This window comes from Anser cygnoides, chromosome 1 (genome assembly GCF_040182565.1).
Source record: "Anser cygnoides isolate HZ-2024a breed goose chromosome 1, Taihu_goose_T2T_genome, whole genome shotgun sequence".
Lineage (NCBI taxonomy): Eukaryota > Metazoa > Chordata > Aves > Anseriformes > Anatidae > Anser > Anser cygnoides.
Genome location: NC_089873.1, coordinates 91,915,807 through 91,937,487, shown reverse-complemented (window position 1 = coordinate 91,937,487; position 21,681 = coordinate 91,915,807). Strand labels below are relative to the sequence as shown.

General features: G+C 38.3%; 1 protein-coding gene across 1 annotated transcript in view; it reads right to left on the bottom strand.

The window, feature by feature from the left end:
- Positions 1-21,681, bottom strand: part of LOC106039205 (LINE-1 reverse transcriptase homolog) — a 153,584-nt gene that overhangs the window by 78,469 nt on the left and 53,434 nt on the right. The window contains exon 8 of the mRNA XM_067002462.1: positions 249-699. The gene's annotated coding sequence lies outside the window, so the exon portion shown is untranslated. The remainder of the gene's footprint in view (positions 1-248; positions 700-21,681) is intronic.

The following is a 21,681-nucleotide window of genomic DNA, read 5'->3' as shown; positions in this document are numbered from 1 at the left end:
TGTTTCACACCATACCGTATTAAAGGGATTGCACAGGCACACAACTGATTTCTAATGTCAGGCTGCCACCACTAACCCAACCCACCCATCACCTCACTGTCCTATAGGGAAGAGATTCAGTTAACATCAGCAGCCACTGCTAGCCCTTTCAGAAAACCCTTTTTAATATTACCCATCTTCGATAAAAAAACATGCACTTCCAGAACAGGGAGCAATATAAAACCTAAAAAAAATCATCAAGATCTTACCTCCTACTGAAGTTGTCACACTAGAACCTCTGGTTTGCATCTGGAAAAGCACCTAAATCCCTGAGGTTTGTTTTTCTTAAATCCTTTTTTTTTTTTTTTTTTCCCTAGTCTCTCTCTGTCAGTTGCCTGGCGATGAGGCTTCCAGGAGCAGAAATCTATGCAGCTTTTTTTCACAGTCATGGTCACATGTTGACATTATAGTTGCAGGTATGGATCCGTTAGCTAGGGACTCCATTTCTAAGAGCTTCTTCCCAAGTTTGGCTTGCCAGTCACCAGCTTCAGTAAAATTCCTCAGCTCTGTTTGTCACAGAACAACAGGGTTCTTTGGACACCTGAGGTGAGCAGCATCTTGCCACATGGTTCTGCTACAGAGCAAGCCAGGCATCAAAAATAAGATGGGATGTTTCAAACAGATGCACACACAAGTCCCAGGGCAAGCAGAAGCTCCAATCTACAACAGCAGAAGAGAGGGAAAACAACTCATTGAGTGAAAAAAAGTAAAAGAGCACAATAAAACAATAATGATAAATAAAAAAGTTTTTTCTCTTTATTTTTTTTCTTTCTTTCCAGGTCAATGAATGAAATGTTTCTTTTTTTTTTTCTTTTTTTTTAAATTAATTTTTAATGTTACTCAGCTTCTTCTATAAACATCTGTATGACTGCATCCAAAAGTGCTGTGTACATGATCTAGGAGCAGAAAGCTTTCATATACAGGTCATATCTGGTCTCAGAGGCAGACACCCTTCTGTTCTCTTCTAAAGTTCCTTTCTCTCTCCAAGAGCTTTTCTTTTATTTCAATCTTGTCTTTGCTCTGCAAGCCACGTAAAAACCTTGGATAGATGCTGCCAGCCTTCACTAAAGCACAGATAAAAATGACTTCATTTACCTGGCATTTTGCAGGGCAGAGCAACCTCTTGTGCACCTAGATACTTCAAAAGGCTGTGAGGATCTGACTGCAATGAAAAGAACGCAAGCAGAACTTGTGCCCACTTTTGCCATAGCTTATAAGCATTCATCTTACACCTAGGGACAACTCACACAAGTCTAGGAAGAAGATTTTAAGGAGCCTGTTTTTTAGACCGTAAACGACAGATTGCTGTCTAGTCCCAGAGGCAAATATTAAACTTAATTCACAGAAGGAAAGGATGAAGACAGAGCAACAACAGTCCAGCCACACAAAATGTATGTCATGCTCATAATGTAATATGTGGTAAATTTAAGCACAAAGAAACAGATCTTTGTAATATGTGCAGATATATGTGTATATATCTATAAACATGTTTGCATATAAATGCATATATGCACATACATACACATATGTAGATAGACATATATACATGTATCTGTGTATATCTGGGAAGGGTCTTGGTCTTTTACCTGTCATCTCTTCTTTATTATTTTTAACTTCCTGCCACAATGCTGAGGTTGTTTTTGCAGTTGCCATGCTCTGTTGCGTGCCAGGGAGTGTACTATGTAACATCCCCACCACCACCCTTTGGCATGTTATGCTATGAGCCTTTCCCTCGTTCTTGAAACTTGTCAAGGAAACAGATTCCAGCCTCTGGGATGCCCAAATTCATGTGGGATTGCTGACATCCTGATTTTTATTATCATTATTATTATTTTTTAAACTCTAATTTATTTGAATCTATTGTTTTGAAGAAAATAGGGGGCCCTTGTGCCTCTTAGGCTTCTTTCTGAGGTACTTAAAAAAGCAAGGCAAATTCATGTTAGCAAACCAAAGGGGTTAGGCTGTAAACAGTTATGAAAGGAAAGAAAAAAAAATGGAATGAAAAAGGCACAGAAGTACTAAGTCCTAGGCTAGCCTTAACTTCTGCCCATTACCAGAGTTTTGAGGGCTGTGGCATGCTGAAAACATGCCACACAAAGCTGAGACCAGTGGCACAGACCCATCTACAAGATACTGACCTCCATACCAGACTGGGTTCAGGGGAAACGGAACTTTTGTCCAGATACATCCAACTACCACCAGGATATCGCTACACATAAATTAAATTTCAAGCACATTCCCTAACATTTTCCATTATTTAATTTTAGCGGAACATAGTACCAATTGTGAAGAACTTCATTTGTGAAATTGTAAAAGAAATATTTTTCAGGCCCATCTAGGAGTTACACAAAGGCTTGACATACCGACTTCTCAAGCTACAGTGGAGAGAGAACCAAAATGGGATTTGCCTGACATTGCGTGTCACAGGCACCATGACTTCTATTGTTTTATTTTTCATAGCTTGATTACAATTTATAAATATGTCAGAGAGACCACTATCATTAAGATGCTGTATTTCCACAGAGACCACACACTTAAAACCAAACTAACAAAACATTTTACCAAGTTGGCACATGGTATCCCCATTTTCCAATGCAACTTTGCAAGCTGGGGCCCATCACACTGAGCAGTTATCAGATTAATTTGAGTCAGATTAAAAAAATTAAAATGCTCAAGGACTAAATGTGCAACTGATTAAAATAAAATTAAGAGGTGGGTGAGCTTTTTCCCAGATAAGAATATCCCACCAGAGAACTAAACAAACTATTCCTTAAACTCCCAATTGCAACTTGCAGAAAGAACATCTCAGCTGATTTTAAACTGCAAGATTTTTGCAGCACATTTGTAAAAGCTAAAACTCAGTCTTAGAGATTAAAAAAAAGAAAAAGAAAAATGAAACAGGATTTTTTTTTTTTTTAACCAAAAGGACCTATTTTGTTTATTAGATGATGATTTAAAACTGATTTTCACTTTAATGGATGGGGAAAAAAAATAATAAAAAGATGTAAGCATTAACTAAAATTGGTCTTCACTCATGATTCATGATGGAAAATCACAATCAACTCAAATCCATACTGTGTACCCAGAATACAAAACCAACCACAACATATATCCCAAGGAGAACATGAAAAATCCATTTATTCCTCAACTTACAACAGTTGCTAGCAGAACTACTAGAAAATTTCAAGAGTTATAAACTTGGAATTATTCATAGCCTACTGGAAACTTCCCAAACCACCATTTTTATATATGAGGGAAAAAAAAAAAATGTGTTGCCAGTAAAAAGTATCCTACTGAAAAGGAGACCTAGTTACAAAAATATAGAGAAAATGAATATTTAAAGAAAGGAAAAAATTGAAGTAGTAGTTAAAAAGAAGTAGTTAAAAAGTGGTAGCAACTTGTTAAAGCAATTTATAAACTCAGTGCAATCTGAACAGGCAAAATAATTAAGGACAACAAGATGGAATTTTTAATAAGAACAAGAAGTGCCTAACCATGGATTAAATACATTTCAAGATACAGGAAAAATCATAAATAACACTGGAGATAAGTTATAAAATATAAATATCTGCTGAATATTTCTAATGATAATTATCATAAGAGATCTTATCTATTCTATGTAATACAAAAGACTGAAAAAAGTTTTTTAAAAATAGGCCACATCTGCCAAGATTAAAGGTAGGCATAAAAAATCAACAGGTCTGGCAAACTTACCCTTACCCCCACAAAGCCTAGAACTGTTTAGCTGAAGGGCTCTCCAATTCATTAGCCTTTATGTGTTTATTATTATTATTATTATTATTTAATAATAAGTCATGGAAAACTGGAACAATTCCAACAGATGAGAGTACTGCCAAGAAAAAGAAAATCCCAAGGCTGGAAAAGAAAACCCTGCAACGTGCAACTTCAAAAATATATTATCTCAATTTGTTGAAGAACAGCTCAAAAATGTTGATCACTGCAAAAATGATCTGAGAGTAGACAGATTTTTCTTCTGAAGTGGCTTCTACAATGAACACTGGAATAGCTAACCATATAGACCGATGGACAGTCTCAACATGAACTTTTCTAGATGGTTATTTCTTTCCACAACATATTCCTTTCTTTCCTACTTTCAGCTCCTTAGGCTGAAAGTCTTTGCAGTCAAAACCTCAGGCTAGGTGGTGGGTGGAAATGGTCCTTAGTGTCTTCAAAAGCCTTTGACACTATTGTGCCTATCAGCAAAAATATGCAGTCGTCGTGCAAACAAACTATCAGTGCAGTCACTTGGAGGATGAAAGCAGGATTTGGCCTATAGAGATTAAATGAATGTTTGCAGATTCTTGAGATATCTCTCTGAATGAATGGAAAAATATGAAAATTAATTAAAAGCACAGCTTCACAGCTGAGACCTTGAACGTGGCATTTCATCTGGAGCTAATGTTTATGAGAAGTTACACTCTCCCCACCTTGGCAAAAGGTTATAAATTTGCAATTAATAACTGTGCTGCTATTAATCTTTGAATGAAGTGGAACATAGTCATTAAATGGAGAAAGTCTTCAGAAAGTATATACATGTGGATGAGTACAGAATCCTTTCAGGGAATGAAATGGGAAAACTGGCAAGAAGTGTTTTTAATGGCTTGTTATTAAAATGCTGCTATTCTGATCACGAATTAACACTCAAGGCTCCCCCAGATGAATCCTTCTGGAGTTAGCTGCAGCAGTAACTAAGCCAGTTCCTGCCCCATCCATCTGGAGTAGTGTCTACTCTTCAGTTATAGCAGATCAGAGGTCACTGTCATGATTTAACTTGCTCCCACCAGTGGCTCAAGCTCAATCCTCTGCCATTTCAATGAGCCAGTGGTGAGCCTCTGCCATTTCAATGAGCCAGTGGTGAGGCACAACTTATTCCCATTGCCACTCATTGAGTCTCAGGGTAGAGAGATAGCAGCAATAACACGTAGTCTGGATGTATAACCAGCACAATACTCTGTCTGGTATCTTAAATCTTCCCTTACAATACTTTCAGTCCATTGATGAGCCAGCCTCAAGCCAGGGTGAAGGACCGTTAGGAAAATGTGCTCAGCTCCTGCCACCAACATGCACAGTGACGATCAGTATCTCAGGCATTCTACCTAGATTACGTCCTTTCTCTGCATTTTCCCATTGTCAGCCACCACCAAAACCAGAGAGATATGAGGCCCTCACCCACAACTTGCTCTAGAAGTCACAGTCCAACAGCTAAGGTCCACACCAATGTCTGCACAAGAACCTAAGATTAATGCTAAAGATACTCCTGACAGCCCTGGTGCAAAGCTTCCAATCCATTCTTTCCCAGTACCCTCTCTTTCTTCCTTTTAAAGCAAGTCCCCTGAATATCATCTCCATGAAGCTTCATTCAAAGATTTGATAGGCTAGGAAGAACAAAGTTTCTACATAAGCTCTGATTCTAACTTAAAAAACACAATCCTTAAACATCTCTGAAAGTTAATTTTACTGCCACCTATTAGAACCAAGTTACTCATTCAGTGTGAAATCAGTTTCATTTATTTATTATCCCCACTCTTGCATAACATGGGGGCAAACATACATTTTGTTTCAAGAAGTCAGTAAGAGAGAAATTCAAAGTGACAAGCAGAGAAGTTTTGCCCTCCATAAACCTTGGTGTTTGCTACCTCTTTGGAACCCTGTGAGTAAAAAGCCTGAGCCTAATCAGGTGCTACACTTCTACGAAATCGGTGAGCAACCAAGTGCAAGTGTATTAAGTGGTGCAATGGGAAGTGAAGCTGAAAATATTTGCCAATCACTTTCTTGAAGAATGCATAGTAATGGACAGCTTTCCCGAGTTTGATGGACATTTCTTTTCAAAAGGCAATTTCTTACCTAAGAATGTGTGCTCTTACTAGAGAGCGTTCTGGCTGTTTAATGGCTTCAGCATACGATGTGGCATTTTGACATGAGCATAATTACTACACTGTCAAAGGTAGGATATCCAAGTTCACAGAAGTATCAACAGGTTCTGTATTTCAGAGCCTAGAAAGTCCTAGTGATCTCTGATAGTACCAGAAGAAAATCTCTTATCATCATTTGTAATTCCTTTTAATCCTTCCCCAGTGAACATCACAAGCTGTCCAAGAAATACCTAACAGAGACAAACAACGAAGAACTATTTAAGACTATTAGAACATGAAATTTCAGCTGTGGTTAATTTTGTTAGGTAATACAAATAAGCCTTTTGCTTAAGAAAAGAATGTTTTACCGATTCCATGCAGTCTTGAGGAAGTTTGATTAGAGAACAATGTAACAGTGACTGTAACATTGTAATCTCTCCAGAGAAAGACTTTGTGTTCATGCTATCTGTATCTGTATTGCCTGGGCTGTAACTATTTCTCACTTCTACAATAAATTTTATTCCAGGGTAGGTAAAGACTAAGATATGCCTCTAGAAAGTATTCAATTCAGTCACCTTTCCTAATCCTTTTATAGCAAGATTATAACACTGAAATTATTTTTTGCACCTTTATGGGGATTTTTTCTCCCTGTTTCAAAGTTTTTATCAGCTGAAACAAGTGCATTCTGTTTTTAAATACTCATTCCTTAACATTTGTAGGCAGTTAATAGTTATTAGTGCACATTGTGAAACTTACAATTCTAAAAGGCATTTGGACAGTGCTAATACAAGAGCAAGCCTGTTTTATTTCTCATTTCATTTGTTGAAATATAATAAAAGATTATTATGAAGATTGATGGAGATGATCCCCAACTTAATTGTTATAACCAAATGATCATTGCGCACTGATGCAGAAAATGAAGGGTGTATCACATCAGGAAGTATGCTCAGAAGCAAAACCTTGATTTTGCAAGGCCACAGGAAATCATATTAACTGTGGAGAAGTAATGGATTATTTTCACAGATCGGCCTTTTCATAAGACACAACTTTCACTTACCTGCAGCCACGCAATGACCGGGAATTTTTGAATATGTATCCTGACTTGACTCCCCTTAACCAAAGAAATAAGTAGAAGACAAAATGAGGGGGAAAAGACAAGTTAGAAACAACAGAATATTGGTTAGTAAATCATAAAGCAGAAAAAGTGGGCAAACGGAATTCTCTTCTGATAAGCACTCCTGGTAATAGCTAGAAACATTAATCAACCACAACGTAATTGAATGGTAGCAAGTAGAGCAGCCCAATAGGAGAGGACATAAAAAGTGATATGGCTGGTGCTAAGGACCCAACATTCAGATTACGTATGTCCTGGGGAGATTTTAATTCAGAGTTACTCTAGTTTCTTCCTATACGCTAAACACCAACTAGCTGCTGAAGGGCATCTTCCAGTTATGTTTCAGACCACAGGACTTCAGTTCATGCACTTTCACAATCTTTCACAAGGGGAAACCAAAACATGGAAGCAGGGACAAACAAGCCATCCATCTTAAAGTGAACTGCTGATCCAAACAAAAATGCTATTGTGGATGTTCTCAGTATTTCTATGCACAGAGACACAACAGACAATGCAGCAGAAAAATAATAATGCTGCACTTACAGCCATCCATGTGCTGTGCTACAATGATGTCTACAGTAACAGATATCAGTAGTATTGGTCCTGCATATTTTAGCTTCTACTCCATTAGCACGTGCGTGTTAGCTCTACAGGCCTTTCTATCCCAAGAGAGTGGGAGGAGGAAGTGCTTGAGATATACTGGGTTCCTCTCACTTTTCCTTTCCACCTCTTCATCAAAGCACCTACCAGTAGAGCATGCTGACTCTGTGCTGGTGCAGCACAGCTGCTGCACTGGAGAACCAGCATGCTCTTGAAGTGAACCGCATCTGCAAGGAAGAGCTATACTTGAAGGACACAAGAGGGAAGGAGATTATCCTAATTCCACCTTCTGAGAAAGTGACCAAACAGACCCCTCCTCTTGCCCACAAGCTCTCTCTCCCCCTCAGACTCCAAAGACTCTATCCAGCCCAGCAAAACACACGCTAGAGTAGCATCATGGTAATCTGTGATCTTGTAAGGCTGGGTGGGAAGCAGGAATGTCACCATCATGGAAGATTAAAGTGGCACTATCCATTACTAGAGGGCAGTTAAGTTTTCTCCAATGAAGGTTTAAACAAGTTGTGAGTACAATATTTCATTTCTCTTGAGTAGACTGACTTAACTAGAGTAGCAACATTTTTTCACATGGGCTAATCTGTAACAAGCACCATTTTTACATAAGCCTTTAGTTACAGACCATCTAATTTAACTAATATGGCTGGTTTCCATAGTGCGTTTTTCTAGGAGTGCATTTAAGTAACTAGGAGCTAGTTGTGAGAAACAGGGAAATAAAATTTAATACAAAATCTTTCAAAACTTACCATCAGTTCTCCTTGATGTTCATATCTTCATCCGAGAATGGAATGAGAGGAGGGTTTAAAAACTTTTTAAAAGAGATTCGTGCCTTTTTATTCCCACCATGGTCTCTGAGCTTTCCTCTTGCTCATTAAACACAACTTCCTTAGAGGGGGGCTGCTATCCATGAGGCCTGGCACACTGCCACACAGGTCTTACCTGGATTTCTTCCAGCATTCAGCCCACATTTGTCCTCCAGGAATAACATTCCCTGTATTTACACCCTGACAAAACAACCTCGTCGATCTTTTAAAGATTCTGTGAGTCTGGAGTAACCAAGGTCCCTGTTGTTTTCAGGCATAACATCCTTTTGAAATAGAGGACAAAGACTGAAAGTCCCTAACAGGACCTGCAGTAAGGTCAAGCAGTGAACTCAGAGTATCAAAGTGGCAGCCCATGTAGAGAAAAAATAAAGGTGCTGTATAAAGAAAACAGACCTCAAATACAAAACAAAATAAAATAAAATTACACCCCGCCCCCCCCCCCCCCCCCCCCACCAATATTATACTTACTGTGCTTACTGATTCCGGTCACATAGGTGGTGATGTTTTCTGTCAATGATATAACCTGTGAGTAGCTAAACACATTGGCAAAGCTTTGAAATGTGGATCGAGTTTCCACGTGAATAAAATGAAATCAACTGTTCAGCCTTAGGAGTCAACTGGTTGGAAATAGCAGCTTTATTCAGCTACTGACAGGAAGCAGACTTGTACTGGATATTGCAACTAATATTTGTTTTTTCATAATTTAAAGGACACTACTTTGCCAATTTACTACTTAAGTTTACTGTTCATTACACTTGATGCAGATATAAAAGCTGTATCTGATAAAGTCATCTTCTGAATAAAATTAATGAAATTACTTTCACACATAGCCTAGCACTGTGCTAGCTTTAAAATTTAATGAAAAATCCAACATATGAGCTTTTTACATTCATTTTGTTGTCACATAGCATGAAAAAATCTCTATGAAAGCTTTTGAAATAGAGAATTTTCAGAATTGGTTATAGCTCTTATGAAAGGCTCTGCAGTAACTGATCTGCGGTCCGAAAGTCTTTTTCCTGCCTCCCCCTCAAAAAGCAAGTGCAGTGCGGGGGCACAAGAGCACTATCTCCTTATACACAGTTTTCACAGTATTCTCTCCCAGTATCTTTGTGCATGAACTACAGAAACCACACATAGGCATAGGAAAATAGCTGGCTGCTTCTCCATGCACGTTCACCTCCTGCCCTCTTTGGTCACAAAGCCAAAAAGGTTATAAACAGTGGTGGGTAGTACCTGACACGGATACCTGTGGGGTTAAGACCTCAGGTTATTTCACAGGTTGCTGAACAGCTGCCTAAAATATCTTTTCTGTCTCCCATTCCTTTTTTTTTTTTCTTCTTTCACTCCCCCAGAAATTTACACGGAAGAGATGAGCTTAAGCCAGCAATCTAGAAGAGATCTGAATCTTAATAAGCAAGAAGTAGCACTGCTTTTCCCTAAGGAGATCAGTCTGTGAGAACAAGATTTTTCTCTCTGGTTGGGAAAGTGTATGGAGAATGCCACTAAACTGGTTAAGGGTTGGAGGAAAAAATGCTTCACAAATGGCATATTTGGCTTATTACAATGGCAATATTGCCATGGGGAAAGAAACATTCAGTGAAATCAATACCTAGGTCAGCCAATACTATTCATACACCTGAAAGCTAAAAGACTCCCTCTTGAAAGAGGGTGTGTTGTGGCTGTATTGCATGCATATTCTCCAAAACTCCTAGGAGCCTCTGAGGATCTCCATGCAGCAACCTGTGCTCAGGTGGCTCTGCCAGTGTACTACATTACTCACCCTACAACATGTTAGGGCAGCAATTAAGCTGTGTAAAGTGGACAAAAGAGGATATTGAATCACAGGTTCTTCAGGGCCATGAAACAATTTAATCTGTATGAAGTATGTCTGCTTCAGAAAGCAGATTTAGAAAGAAGGAGTCACACAGATGGGGGAGTGCAAGCAAAGCATTTCTCTGACTGGAGAGCATCTGGCATACCATTAAGCTACACTTAAATAACTAACAAGCTAAACAAAAGTTTAAGTAGCACATGATGTGTGTCTCTTGGAAGGACCTGAAAAGTAACAGCTGAAGACAAGTCACAGGATGTTTAACTACTGCAGAGCCCAAATATCCAAACAGATGCTTAAACTCTAGTGAGAACTGAAGGAATACAAAAAAGCAAGCACAGGGACTGTTCAAGTCAAAATGATGGATATGATTGAGAATTGGAGTTGTTAATGTAAAGGCAGAAAAATAATTAATGTATTGCAGACTGCAGTACTTAAAGGAGTGAAAGAGGGCTGAGTAACTCCTGTCATTGAGCTTCAATAAATTTTTTATTATTATTATTATTATTTAAACAAACTTTAAATCTTACTCATCTCTAAGACAGGATGCAACTCTGCTTTTCCACTACCAGGTAATTTTGCCTCTCTGCACAAAAGTTGGATAGTTACACCACAATAATCAACTCTACAGTCCCCTGAGACTTTAACATGGAATGGATATTTATGCTAGTTTTTAGAAACAGAAAGGCTAAGCAGCTCTCACGCAACTCTGGAGTGCCAGCAATTCTACATCTCAGATCCTGAGGAATGAGTCTCTCTGGATTTCTTTTCTCATTTGATAAAAATAACAACAACAACAACAAGCTCTTTCTTTCTTTCTTTTCTTCGCCCCCACCTCCTGGGTACATTTGACTGTACTTTTTATTACTTTGTAAAGTGCAATCACAAAAGTAGGTGGACAGTGATTCTCTTCCATACACAAATGAACTAGGAGGGGTTTGGCATAGAGGAGGGTCAGTGTGCTACATGTGGCCCTACAGGGAAGTCTGGCATCAGTTCTATTAAAAAGATGAATAAGAAAAACACTCAAATGAAAGCAATTTGAGTAAGTAGACATAGCAGTGTGCTTGAAAAATAAGTGCAGATAATGTGATTCAGGACACTGCTAAAGGAGCAAAAAAAAAAAAAGTTCCCTACTGTTTACATTATTTTAAATATAACATAATTCTTAAACTTTTGGACAGAAAGAATCTTTGGCTGTAGTCTGTATTTGGAAGCTTTGTATCTCACTTGTACTAAGGAGACTAACTCACAGTTGGCTAAAGACTATCACCATAAAATACAGCTGCTCTTAATTTGAAGAAGTGCATCCTTGCCTTTGTTGCTGTGTATACCTTTCCTCAGTGGTTAATAACAGCCAAATAAATATAATAAGAAAAAATGCCTCTCTAATATTTAATTTGAGCTTATCTCATTGAGTTTCCAGCTATTAGTTCTTGTTGTGCTTTTCTCTGCTAAACCAAGGAGCTCTTTTGTATCCATTTTTTTCTTATCATAGAGCATTTATACACTAATCAAGTCACTTTTCAGTCTGCTGTAGTATAAAGAACAACTTGATCTGCAAGTGTCTCATTATACAGTTTTTACCCTTCCCCTTGAGCAATTAGCATTGCTTTCTTCCTCACACTCTCTACAGTTTTTAATACCCTTTTAAAAAGCGTGAAATGGAAACAATTTTCAAGCTCAGACAGTGCTATACTTACCCAGAAAATTACCTTGCTGATTCCATACCTTCTTCTTCCCGGGTGCAAGCGAACCTTTCTGCCATTGTACAGACCCTCACGCTGATCAAATGCCCACTCTGATCTCTTTTTTGGAGGCACTGTTTTCCTTCCTCCCTACTTTGTTTATGCTGTTCCATGTTTCTAGACAAATAATTTGTTTTCTTCTCATATTAAAATGCATTTCATTTAACTGGACTCTGTTGCTTAGTATTCCAGTTCTCTCTGAAAGACCGTCTCTTCAGCCTTTGGCAGAGCACCTCTCCAATACACATGTAAATGCTAGGAGCAAGAATTTAACATTCATTGCTGAAAATATTAACTGGTACTGTATTCAGCGTTGACCTCTGCATGGCTTCCCTCTAAGAGTATCTTTCTTCACTGATTACTCCTCACTAAACTCTATTTTTCAAAATTTGCCAAATATTTACTTATTTAACAAGTCCGTTGAAAATACAAAGGACTTTTTCTGCTCCTGTTGTGAGACTGGCAGAGACAGGTTTAGGATAGCTTTTGCCTTCCTCTGTAGTGTTATATATAAAGAATTTACTAGGAAATATACAGGCATTTTTGTCTAATGAAATCTCTCCTGTTGTGCTGAAGTAGGATGCAGCTGAAGCCTATTTTATCTCTTGCTCTCCTGTGCTCCAGCATGGGCTTGGGACATTTCACCAAGTGACAAAAGCCCACCTGCTTCCAATTATTGGTACAAGGCTCCATGGTCTGAGTGGTCCCATTCAGTCCATTATCTCTTAAGGTAGTCTCCTATAAACTGTCATTACTTCTATGTATTTACCAACTTTGTATGGCTGAAGAGCAAAAAAGTAGAGATGTTTGAGGAAACTGCATGGCCATACTGGCTGTCAGAGATATAATTATGCTCTGGCTTTCACAGACTGTGTTGCACCCTCACAGGACTTCTGTCTCTACTCCTGAAAACTTTAAGAGCTTTAAAACATCCCTTCTGGAGATCTCAACAATCCAAATTTTAAGCATAAATTAGATCCAAAAGGCAAGAGAGCATCTTAGCCAATGCCTTTAGGATACCTGGCAGCAACTTCTCTGAGCCTGCAGAGTATTAAGTAGTATTCTAAGTTACTAATGACTTAGAAAATACAATTTCACCCTTAGGCAGTACAACTATATGAGTCTGATACTTTCCAAGCAGAGAATAGAAATATTTATTGAATCCATCTGCTTTTTCAGTACAATTATTTTTGTTATTTCCCTCTGCTTGGAATAGATGTGTACAACTACCATGATTTAAATATCCACCAAAAAAAACTTCTTTCTGTTCTCAGCCTTGCAAAATGTGAAATTCTTTAACATTTCTCTGTTTCATAATTTCAGATCAATAATGAGTGCTACTTATTTCCTTTTCCATATTCTTATGCACAATTTTTAAATTCTTAATTCCTAATTCCCACCTCTGATATATTACCAAAGCAAGAAGAACTTTTCAGCAGAGCTGCTTTATTTCTTGATAATAGAACACTTGCATTTTTTGGACCATTCTTCTAAAATAAATCCTATTTTTATTTATGATTTCCTTGTGACTTTTTCCTTTGCATGATTTCTGTTCACAATTTTTCTGTGGTGCTTGGAGGATTGGCTTGGTAGCCCTGAGTATTTATACTGCTGCTAGGCTCATTTTTCCTTGCCCAGACTGAACATAATTAAATTCTGATCACCGATCCCCATCCAGTTTTAATCAAACTATTAATTTCTCACCAGCCATCACAGGCAGGCTCTTTATAAAATGTACTTGTTGTCTCCTCATCCATCACTCAGGTATGAACTCCCAGGTATTAATGGTAATTTTCAATAACTTTAGTGTTTCTCTAAATGAGGGAAACTGCAGATCCTGTGATATCAAGTGTAGAAACTAATCATAGGCCAGGAGCACTAATTGGCCCCATCCTAAGTCATTAGCGAAGGAAGGTCTTCAGTGTTGGTTAGCTGTACCCACTCCCATTTTTCTACAGGAAGAAAACCTGAAGGCAGGACTGGACTTCACCTCTTCACATGCATTCACATAAAATCCTATCACTTTCCCAGTCACTTGAGGAAAACCATCTGAAAGGAGGCTTCTGCTTCCTTCATTTCTCTCACCCTACTCCTCGTGACAAAATACTCCCTACCTCTTAGTTTTCAATGAACCTTCTTCATCTTTTCCTGCATTCATCCCTGTCAACAGTATCATAGTACTTGTCTCTCTAATCTACTCTCTCTTATTTTATTTTGCCATATATAGAAACTATGTTTTGCAGAAGATTACTGCTTGCAAGGGAACCCATGTATTTACACGTCTATTAAAATCTTCAAAACGATACATTGGAAAGTCAAATTGTACCTTGCAGTATATTGACAAACAACCTGGCTTGAGGTTCCTCAATACATCATTTCTCTGTGGGAGGCAAGTCATCTGAAAACATTACTGCTCACTTCTGCTCATCCATCTTCCTTGCAGGAGCAAAGAAAAAGGGAAGTCAACAATGTGTCTGACAGCAATTACTACAGAAATATCCACGTGTCTCCCACCTTTAAATTAGTGTTTAGTTGTGTTTGCTTAAAGTACAGCTTGAAGAGAAATAAAGAAAACATTAAGTGACAAATGTGTACACTGTGGACATGGCTTAGCTGAGATAAAACAGAATTTTACTTTTAAGCAAGCTCAGGCTGCCTAGTGCCAGCTGTCCATGAGCTGGAGCAGGCTTGGTCTGACAGCAGGGCCTCTGCCCAGGGAGAAGCACCCTGCTCACTCCTGCTGCAGACCCCCATGCTCCCTGTGCAGTGGTACCTCTACACCATCGCCTGACGATGAGCACTTTTCCTTCTCTCTGCCCCCTCCCTCTCTGACACAATTGGCAGTAGCTCTGATGGCTCTTTTCATAAACAATACTTTTAGTTCTTTTCTTCTTCAAACCTTTTTTAAAAATTATTTTTATTTATATATACATTACAACATTACCTAATTAATCCTCACAAAAACTCAAGAGAGGTTAGGAAGTTCTAAACAGTAAACAGCAGTTGGCTGTCAATGCATCTTATTTAATGTAACCATTTAGAGGGAAGGTTGAAGAGAAGTAGGTATGTATTTATTTTATGTTTTTACAAGACCAGTAGTATCATGGGAGCTGGAGCTATGGCACCACAGTTTCCAATTCCCACTTCTGTCCAGGAAACAACGTGCTGCAGCTCTCACAACCCCATCTCTCCTGTTTCCCCTTCTACCTTCTTTCTGAGGTTAACTGAGTTCTCTGCAATTCAGAAAGCTCTAGAAAAGGCTTTTCTCGAAATGTTCCTCCTGTAGATTGGTAAACTGTCTCTTTGATTAACTCCATCCCAAAACAACGGACTGATTATTATTTAACCTTTACAAAAGCTGGAACACAAACTTACCATGCACTGCACTCTTGGAGATTTATTAAAATTTAATTACAAAAACCAAAGGGAAACATGCACTGCATCTTGAACAGCTTTACAAAAAGCCAGTCTAGACAATCCTGTGTGAATGACTCAATCTATGCACAGCATGAAAGAAAACATGCAACACTTACTCAGTGTCATTTCTATTTAGAACTGGCTAGAATATGTGTTTTTAAGTAAAGAAAACATAAGTAGTAGGAAGGTATTTTACAGGCAAAAAAAAAAAAAAAACCTACAGCTAAATGCATTCAGGATTGCAACAAACAAATATAAATTATTTTTTTCAGACCTCAGGGATCACTTTGAATTGATTCTCAATGTATCTAGTCCTTCCCAACCTCAAAGAAGCATATAGCTTAAGAAAGGAGGTCTGTGCAATTTTATTACCTTCTTTTTTTTTTTTTTTTCTTGCTCTCTCTTGCTGTATGAGGAATGTGGGACTAGCCTGGGCCAGCTGACAGGGTGAGCTCCTGGCAGGACTGGCTGTGCCCCATCACAGCTCAAGGCTGGTCCCGGAGTGTGAGCCTAACACCACCTTTGCAAATTCCCCACAGCACCTGGCATTGGCCCAGCAGTGCAAGCTGCACATTATACCAAGGCAGTCACCAAACACGCAAAGAAAAAGAGACATTTAGTCAAAAAAACATGAGATATCACGACAAGCAAGAAGACCTGCCTCCACCAGGAGGTTAACAGGAAGAAATGGTTAACACCATCCAGAAAGATCGTGTCAGTTCCAAACATAGCCCCTGTGCCAGGGTACAGGAGGAGCAGGGCTGCCTTGCCTGGGGAGGTGGCACTGGAACGAGATCAACCCCAGCATGGGTCACGGCCTGAGACAGAGCCTCTCAAGGGTCCCAAGGGGAGGGCAGCAGGACTTGGGTACTCCCATGGTGCTGCTTCGGGCAGGCCTGGCTCAACCAAAATCAAGCCCCTGTTCCCAGAACGGGCAGACCAAGGTGGTAGTCTTGGATGGGGATAGATCAGGAAAATTAATTCCTACAGACACCCCCAAACTAACTTCTGAGCTGAGCAGTGGTTCGTTGGATCTTCCTTACCCACTTGTCGTCTGAGTGCATCTTAACCAAATGAAGGAGTAGAGCTCCTTATCATGAACGTTGTGCCTGGCCTGGCTTCAGAAAGAGCTGTTTCCTTGCAAAGTGCATGCCCAGGAGTGGTGGCTGCAATAGCAGCATGGCTACTACAATTTCATTTGGTAAAATGAGGTCATGAAGTGAATGTTTCAGAGACAGAAGTTGCTGTACTTGCTCTAAAACTCCCAATAAACAGAATGAAATTCATTGCACATGTTTTTGAGACCTAAGAAGCGAACAGAGTTCAGCCCGGACCACAACCAAGCCAAGCCAAGCCGAGCCATAGCTCTACCTCAGCCTGCATTGTTACAGAGCTCACAAAGTGGGGCTGAGACAATACCAGCCCCATTGAATCATCTGGCATGACTGAAACCATCTGAATGTTTCTACAGACACCATGCTCAAGGCCTGCTGTACCCAGCCACCTAAAATGTTGCCTAATCACAGTTGAACAGCTGTGAAAATAAATCTGATCAATTGTAACTTCATACATGGAGAAAGTTGTCTCAAACATGGATCAGGTCTGTCTTCTGCTGGGATCTTTCAATAACGTCAAATGCAAGCATGCTGAAAGGCTCTTCTTAATTTTCAGGGTAAAATCAGTGTGATCCCATCCAGCCCATCACCAGCACATGAGAAACGCCAGGAACGAGTGGCCTTGTATGCCAGCAGTCTCCTGCTCCCAGATCACTCCCAGGGGGCTGCTAATGGCAGTGCAAATTAACGGAGTTATAGTCACAGCCATTCATCAATCTTGGATGTCACTAAGTGGACATAGGGATGTACCTAGGGATGGTCCATCTAAGCTACAAGTATAAATCAAAACCCACATAAATGTACACAGCAGCTTTGTAAAAGATGTACATACCCAAGTGCAGTTTCTGTGCTTCTAGCAAGTTTCTGGAACTGCCTTATCTCTGAATTTGGGAAACATGCCCAACTCCTAACCTTTTAGGCAACTCATTTTATTATCTGTCAGCTACCTAATAAGCCTTGTACAATGTGAGCATAAACACCACATTAATGGTATAGTTATACAAACACTTCTCTGGCAGCAAAGTTGAGTCGAGAAGTTCTCCCCTGCTTGGTCCAACTCCAGCTCCACTTATAGCTCTTCTTCACTGTACCAGCCAGACTGTCTGAGGTGTTGCACTGTCAGTGAGATTTATGAAGTTACCAGGGTAAAACACAAAACAGAAAAACCTCTTTCGTTGCAGTCTCTTCCTCTCCAGCAAGGAAAAGGGAGAGCAGGCAGAATAGAAACAGAAATTTGAAAAAAAAAGAAAAAAAAAAAAACTTTTCCAAAAATTGAAATAGAACAGGGCAGAAAATACTTGAATTGATGTTACCACCTTTACCAAGAACTTGTAGCTGTGCACAGAGAAACACATACCAAGAGAACAAATCATTCATACACCTGTGTTGAAGAAGTAGAAAGCCCTGCCAGAGACAGCCTGCCTTAGAACATGCTTATAACATAACATGTATTCTAATCATAACTAAACTAAACTAAAATTTAAAGTTCAGGACAATTTAATTTGAGATTTGGTTTAAGGTATTCTCAACAAAAACAATTGAAGAAGAAACACTTACAGTTATAGGATGACAGAAAGACTGAAATATTGGGGCAACAGCCTGGATGAGAAAAGAGCTCCCTACAAATGCCTACCACCAAGCTCTGTTTACAAGAGGTAATCAGGCATGTCCAAACACAAAACCATCAAGAGTGATGTGACTTGGCTTCACTGACTTAAAAATCCAGCTTAGAAAATCTCTTTCAGAAGTCAAATGACCTTAACCCAATTTAAAGAAGTGAATGTGAACTGAATTAAAAATTCTTGAATCCAAAGTAAATCCACAGCTGGTTTTAATCTTGTTTACAGGAGCATAGGAGTAAAGGAATCCCCAGCTCTTGCAATTTTATGCAGCCTCATCAAAATTCCCTGCTGCACTGATCAAGTGAAGGTCAAGATTTGTGACCCCACTGCTCTGCAACTTGTTAGAAATTTGCCTAATTTTCTTCCCAAATTTATTCATGGCCAATTTATTCCAATTTATCCTCATAACAACATTGTCCTTTGGGTTAAATGGCTCTCCTCCCTCTCTGCTCCAAGTATTCTAGGCAATATCTTATCATCTTGCAGCCATCATTTTGCTAGATGAACGAGCCAAGCTTTTCAATTTTTCTTTCAAAGGGAAGAATAGCTTTCCTCAAAACTTTTTCAAAAATCTCTCCTCTCCTTTTCTAATTAGAGTTCATCTTCCTTGGGCTTGGGTAACCAGAACAGCACTCAGTATTTCAGACATTATTTCACTTTTGCCCTGGATGATGGTACCCATTTTAAAAAATAACTTACTCTTAGTTTTCACTTTTATTATCTACACAAAGAAGCTTAAAAAATATCAAGATCACGTCTGACCTTATATCTTAATGTTTTGACACAAAGCTATGAAAATCAAGACTTGAGAATGTTTCCCTCATACGCCATTCTGAGGCAGCATGATCTGAAATGGAGACTAATTAAAATCTCTTCCTATAAGTATTGTTATGGCAGAATCAAATGATTCATGCTACATACCTTAACTAATATAACTGACAAAGAAATATCCTTTTTTCTGTATCTATAACCTCTTCTAGACACCCTATTCAAGGTTATGGCTAGGTTATAAAGATTGTGTCTGTTTTCCACAAAATGAAAACCTGTGCTAAAAATAAAAAACAAAACATAACTGCTTTGGAATAGAAGCATTCCTTAAAATGTACTCGATTTTATCTCTACATTTAATTCTTTATTTTCCAGATTTTTACTAAACTCTGACTGCTGATGCTTTTTCTCATTAAAGTGGTAAAATGAGTCAACTGTTACTACTTTAAATTTTGTTAAGTATCCCCAGGATGGTGTCAACAGCTACATAAAGCTTAACAGCCAGAATCTGTTTATTTACCAGCTTTGTTTCTTGGCTGCTATGAAAGTAACCTACACCTGTCATCTAAGCAACAATGTAATAGACTATTTTCATTGGAACAGGGCTTTATGATTGTATTGCTTTGTTGTTTTATATTCTTGTTTGGTCTTCCTTCCGCCCCTCCCCCTCCCCCCTTAGATTCAGTGATCTAAGTCAGTGAAAGGGAAAGAAAAACAAAAAAATATGTTCTTAAAAGCTATTCTGTGAGGAATTATATTTTGCACTCATCTATGGCTCTGATTGCATTCACTTGTAGAGTATAGTTGAATAAGACTTGGCAGTTAAAGAAACACTGCTGTCCTTTATAAAAATTAAAGTTTTGGTTGCTTTTATTGTCTTCTTGAACCAGGTTTAACCTGATGAAAAGGTAACAAGAATGCTCTTGCATGTTGATCCATCTGCACAAGGCACTGAAATTCAGCTTTGTGACCATTACATCCTGAATAAGAAGAATTATATATTTCATTTTATTTTTAAATCACAGCATGTCAAAAATAACCAAATGGTTAGGGACTCATTTCTTCATGCCTAACAGTAATCACTAACTTTGTGTTATAGCTGTTTTATTTCCATTAGTACAGGTGTTGTCTATAAGTGTGAAGTGCAGAGGCAAATAACAGGAACTCTATATTCCACAATGACTAACTTTCTTTTTTAATTTGTTTTCTCTTCCTCTAAATAGAGCACCTGAACTCCGAAAGTGAATTTATATCACTTTTTTGTTTTGCAGCTGGGCTGAAGCTTTAGGGCCAAGTTTTGGTATCCCTTAATTTAAACAACTCTCTTACAAGTTAATGCAAGCTTTAATATGAGAATTGAGATAAAATACTGTACTTGGCTTGGATAAAATATTGTGCTTGGCTAACTACGCTTCCCAGAGGGGCATTTCAACCAGAGGAGCACAGAAAATACAAATATTCCAAACTGAGCAGTCATCTTCCATTTAGAGGGTCAGAACTTTCATGTCATTACTCAAAAGAAAATTCTAGTTACCCTTAGTAAAAAGGAAATAGCAGAGTTGCAACTTGAAATATCTGTGGTTTCTAAGATGTCTAGAGAATGTAGCTATCAGCGTGCAAACACTAATACTATATTTCTTACAAAAAGAAATGTACTTGCTACATATATATTTTACATATACTTATATATATACCTATATATATATTTGAATTTAGAAATATATTTATTAGAGTTAGAAAAAAAAATAAAAAGCTTTTCCCCTATTGTAAGCAGAATAAAGATTGTGTAAACTGCTCACTGTGCCATCAGTCGTGGCTGGAGAGCAGGAATGCTGCTGACAGCAGTTACTATTCTTTTGATACACCAGATACATGCCTCACATTCCCGCGGCAGCTGACACCACAATTAGCTCTTGTATGGCCAAAAGGGGGTGGGGAAGGAAGGAGTTCTTCTGGATAACATTTGGTATCCATGGATAAGCTTACTTTTTTTTTTTTTTTTTTTTCTGCAGTAGTACTGTCAGATGGCTGAATCATGAAGTCTTTATACTCTACTTGAATTCCGTTCATATATATCTTTTTTCTAATGATTCCTGAGAGAAGAACACTTAATGAGTTTCAACCTTGTTTCATGAAGCTTCATGACAGTGAAAATGGAGGAAAAAGCATTTTCTCAGAGTCATTTACCCAGTACATAAATGAAATATCTACTGAAATCAGGAAAAGTTTTGCCCAGTGAGTTTTCATTTCCGTTTTATATTTTTCTTACTTGAAAATTATTTCTGATTAAGACAGAATTATGTAGAAGACTTGAAGGTTTACTAAATGGTTGACTTTTGTATAAAGCCATATATAGCAGCAGAATTTATGTAAATAAACAATGGGTGTTGATTACTAATAGAACTTGGCATGTATTTTTCTTTTAATGTCAGATAACTCCAGTGATCACAGCAATTTCATAATCTCCAATGTCCAAAAACAATTAGATGTTCTGTCTAGTCTCCAGTAACAAGATTTGAAAATATGCCCATGACCAAACTGCTCTATAGGTTGTTAATAGGGCTGTATGTATATATATGTATGCACAAATATGCTTTGCAAAGCACATTATATATATTTAAACAAATCTCTTGTTCAAAAGTTCCATGTTAAAAATGTAGTTCTGCATAAAAAAACATGCTATCTTTTCCATAAGTAGATAAAAGTTGCATGTTA